At 35.3% G+C, this 5130-nt stretch overlaps 1 protein-coding gene across 1 annotated transcript in view; it reads right to left on the reverse strand.

Annotated features, from left to right (window-relative positions):
* Efcab5 (EF-hand calcium binding domain 5) overlaps positions 1–5130 on the reverse strand; it is a 242731-nt gene that overhangs the window by 218842 nt on the left and 18759 nt on the right. The gene's annotated exons all lie outside the window — the stretch shown is intronic.

Here is a 5130-nt window from a genome sequence, read left to right on the forward strand (position 1 = left end):
ATAAATAAATAAATATAGAACTTATTTTTAAAAAGGAACTAAAGGGCTGGGGATATAGCTCAGTGGTGTAGCACATGCCTAGCAAGTATGAGGCCCTGAGTTTTATTCCTGGTACCAAAAAAGAAGTGGGGAAAAAAGAAACTAAGGACTTTGCATAGGGAAGAGATGAGAGACACCCTGAGAGTATCTCAGAAATCAGCAAGACCCCACCCAATGTAGGCTCAAAGGTATACAAGTATAAACCTTTCATTTGAAAAGAGAGTCTCTGGAATGCCTACTCAAGTAGGACCACTTAGGAAATTATTTCCATGGGATTTATTTTACTATGCACAGCCATATAAGCACTCAGAGGCTGCTGCAGCTATGGTTCAAGAGAGCATATTTATTGCTCAAACTGATGACACACCTTGGCATTATCCACATAATGCTGATTTTTCAGGCATGAAGAATGCAAGTGCTATGTGGTCACAAAGGATGGCCTGGGAGGCTAGACAAAGAGTATTTGTGTATAAAACTTTGAGAGTGAAACCAAAGGTCCAATGGAGACACCAGGAAGTTAGGGATGCCAGGAACATGAAATGTCTATTAAGGAAGATTGATGGCAGGGATTGGAGCCAGCTTAACAGAGAGGTCAAGTGGCCTGCAACCAGCAAGGTCATTAGGGTGGGGTCATTCAAGACCTTTGGAGCTAATGTGTCATTACAATCTGCCCTGGATGTTGGACATGGAGATACAGGATTTAATACTTGCCCTGCTGAGTATCAATCTCGCTTAGGTCTGATATCTTTATAAACCTCTATTCCCCTCTTTTGGATTGGGGATGTTTACCCTGTAAAATTGCATATTTGAAGTATTTCATTTTCTCTATGATTTTTCCACTGGGGCTCACAGCTAAGAAATTGCCTTAAGTCTCAGAGGAGACTGGGCTTGGATTTTTTTTTTTTTTTTTTTTTTTTTTTAGCAGTGATAGAACTGGTAAAGACTTTGGTAACCCTTACAGATGAACCAAATGCATTTTGCATAGTGAGATAGACATGAGTCTTTCAGGGACCAGAAATGGAATGTTGTGGATGAGATCTATAATTTCACCTGAAAGTTTCATATTTGAAGGTGGAATCTGCTTAGAAGGGTAAGGTCATTGGGGCTTTTATTACAATAATAGTATTTATTTGGAGTTGTTACTGATAAGAACTAATTTCTAGTTATATTAAAAATGATGATTATAAGGCTGGCCAGATAGCTCAGCAGACTAAAGCTCCTGCTTAGGCAGAGTGCAGTGGCTGGGGTTTGATGCTCAGCATGCCATGCCGGCCCTGCCCCTGGGGTGTGCTAAAATGGTGATTGAGACTGGGTGTGGCGGTGCGCACCTGTAATCCCAGGGCTTGGGAGACTGAAAACAGGAGAATCACTAGAAGTCTAATCTGTATAGGGAGACCTTGTAGACTCCATAGACCCTGCCCTAAATACATTAAAAAATGATGATTATAGAAGAGTATATTCTAACATCTGCCTCTTATCTCTGTGTTTCCTGGCTGTCATGGCATAGAAGCTTTCCTCTGTCACGCACTTCCACCTTTCCATACCTGCCTTGGAGCCAGTCAAATTTGGACTGAACCCACCATAAACAATAAGCTAAATAAATTTCTCCTTTAAGCTGTGCTTATTGGGGGTTCTGTCCCAGGCATTGGAAAGCTAACTGATACATAATTGACTATACAAAGAAAAGTTTTTCTTTCTTTCTCTCATAGAGAAGGATTTCTTTTTAAAGGTAGGATGAGCTTGACTATATTTAGAAATTGAAAAGCAAGAGGCAAAGTAGAGAGAAAAATAGAAGACATAGGAGAGATTTTAGATGATGGCCCTCAAGGTCTGAAGAGATATGAGAGAGTAAAATCAAGAACATATAATAGCCTTGCATGAGATAAGATGTTTCTCATACCCAACTGTGAGGACACAGAAAAGTACATGTGTTCCATATAACATTCTCTATTTTTTTATGGAATAAAATAAATATTGCTAAAACTGAAGAAAGGTGGGATCATAAGTTTTATTTAAAAGAAAAAATTTAAAGTAACTATTGTGAGGATGGAAAGAAGACTGTGTACCTACAGATAGGTTTCCAAGCAATAATCTATCTGAAATTGAAAGTCTATCTGAGGTTGAAAACTACATGTTTTTTTCATGGCACCAACACACAGAACTATATAGATTATTTTTTCTAGTACACCTGGATAGCGTGGCCCCAAGTTCCTAGGACAGCTATAATATGGTATATGAGATGATTGAGATGGCATTTAATCTCAGTCAAATGGCCAAGAAGTGATTAGGGTGATTGATATTGAAGAATTAATGGGAATATTAAGGTAATATTTTTTCTTTCTGATATGGCTACAAAGATGAAGTAGTTTCAGGCTTTTTCAAATATCCACTGAAAAAAATTAGTGGCCCACTGGAACCACAATAGGATCAGGACTATATATTATTAATGGCTTTTTTGTGACTTTATGAATGGAGGAGAAAATAAATACATACAAGAATTATTTCTATAATCATTTTTAATATAACTAGAAACTAGTTTCTATCAGTGATAGCTCAAAATAAATACTATTATTGTAATAAAAGGGCAAGACATCAGAGCTTCAACAACTCTAGGATTCTAAGCTCCTTGTATCATTTGTGACCACAGTAGCTATGCTTCAATTTCTTTAACATAATTGCAGTATGTCATAAGATTTAATTTGGAAAAAAAGTTTTGTTGCCCTAAAATTCTGTTTAAGGTCAGTACTCTGAAGAATAAATCCTATCTAGACAGTATAGCTTTCTTTTCAAGAGAAAAACTAAATAATCTATGAAGAAACATGAAAAAATGTAATGTTTAATTTATATAATATCTTAAGTCCAGTAGGTATTATTACTGTATTTATGAAACTCCCTTGCAGGTTTTGATTTCTTCTTTGGCCAATTCTCACATTCCTTTCTTTTCAAGTTACCAAGTATTTATCAACTGAAAAAGGATAAACAAAATAAAATATATCCATCCATGCAATAGAATACCACTCAGTAATAAAAAAGTTAACTATTGATACATTCTACATGGATAAACCTCAAAAACATATGATAAGTAAAGGAAGATTCAGAAAACCACATAGCATGTGACTCTATTACTATGATATGTAAAGAAAAGTTAATTTATAGAAAGAGATTAGTGACTGAGGCTGAAAGTAAAAGTAGGGTTTGACTATAAACAAGAAAGATAAAACTTTTGGTTAATCAGTTTATTTTTTAAAATGTATTTAGTACAGGGTCTACTGGGTCTCACTACTTAGATCAGACTCGTAGTGATTCTCCTGTTTTCAGCCTCCCAAGTGCTGGGATTACAGGTATGACCTACCACACCCAGTCTCAATGGCCATCTCAGCAAGCCCCAGGGGCAGGGCTGGGAAAGCATACTGGGGATTGAACCCCAGCTACACTCTGCCTAAGCAGATGCTTTAGTCATTGAGCTATCTGGCCAGCCCTACTTTTGGTTAATCAGAGTGTTCTAAAATTAAATTGTGCTATACAACAGAAGTCATCCACTTCTATCTATCTAACTGAAATATTGTATTATGAAATATACACTTTCCCAGTTCACCAGTATGAAACCACTCATAACTACCATTCTACTCTGCTTCTTTAAGTTCAATTTATTTGTAGATTCACAACATATGGGGTACTGGTCTTTCTTTGCCAGTCTTATTTACTTAACTTAATGTACTCTAGGATCACACATGTTGTTGAAAATGACCTTATCGCCAGAACTTATCTTCTGTCCTTTTGATAAAAGCCATTTTGACAAGTTGTAAGGAAATATTTCACTGTGGTTTAGTTGGCAGTTTTTGAATGATTAATAGAGTTGAGCATTGTTTGCTGCAGTCGCTAGTCATTTGTATATTTTCCTTGAGAAATATCTGGTCAGGTCCTTCATCAATTTTCTAAATCAGGTTATGTTTTTATTATTGAGTTGTTGGAGTTTCCTATATACTTGGGATATTCACTCTTCTACATGAGCAGCCCATATAGCTGATATTTCTTGAAAACTAACATTGCACAAGAAATAATTACTCATGGCAAAAAATTAATAGCAAATGTAAAAAAAAATCCTTGTATAGCATCAAGACAACATTAAGTATATTATATCTTTGAAAATTGTTCTGTGTTCTTACTGAAAAGTGCTGTGCGATGTATTATATATGTTAATTAGATTTAGCTATGCCATAATGTATACAAATTTCATTCATAATAAATCTATATGATCTTTATTTATCATCCTAATAAATAAATGAAAAATTTAAAAACTTGTTTTCAAAATAGAAAAAAAATAAATTGTGGGTGCTGGTTATACAAATCTGTAAATTTATAAAAATCATTAAATTACAGTTATAGTAGGCATATTTTAGTACGTGCAGATTATACTTAACTTAAGCTAATTTTTAAAAATCATAGGGCCAGCAATTTAGTTCAGCGGTGCAGTGCCTGCCTAGCAAGAATGAGGTCCTAAGATCAATTCCTGTTACAAAAAAAGAAGAGTAAAAGAAAAGCAAAAACATAATGCCAATCATTCTGTTCTGACTCCATAAAACAAATAAATCAAAATAAAACAAACCAAAAGAAAAAACTAATGAAGAATAAAATTCTGCCCCTATAAGATGACTCAAGGCAGTGGTTACAATGGAACACGTAGTCTCCACCTGTATTCACCACCACATACATGTAAAACGAGTTTGTTTTCATCTGGGTATCCTTGATTAAATGGTGACATTATAAAATTTTGTTGTATCTTGAATATCGATGGGTATGACTTTTGATAACTATGAAATAAGTCAACATTTAGAAAATGAGTATAAATCAATAGTGATATTTCCTAATGACCAATCTCTGATGTTACTAAACCATGCACATATAAAAGATCTATATGAAGTACATGAGAGACTAATAGATTTCAATGTAACAGTAGAACGTGGCTTCAGATTTCACATCACAACCAATATTTAAGAAATGTTGGGCCAGCCAAATAGTTTAGCAGATTAAAGCGCCTGCAAGCAGGTGCAGGGGCTGGGGATTTGATCCCCAGGCCTGCTGTGCCGGCCC

The sequence above is a fragment of the Octodon degus genome, unplaced genomic scaffold (assembly GCF_000260255.1).
Source record: "Octodon degus isolate 3935 unplaced genomic scaffold, OctDeg1.0 scaffold00072, whole genome shotgun sequence".
NCBI classification, from domain to species: Eukaryota; Metazoa; Chordata; class Mammalia; order Rodentia; family Octodontidae; genus Octodon; species Octodon degus.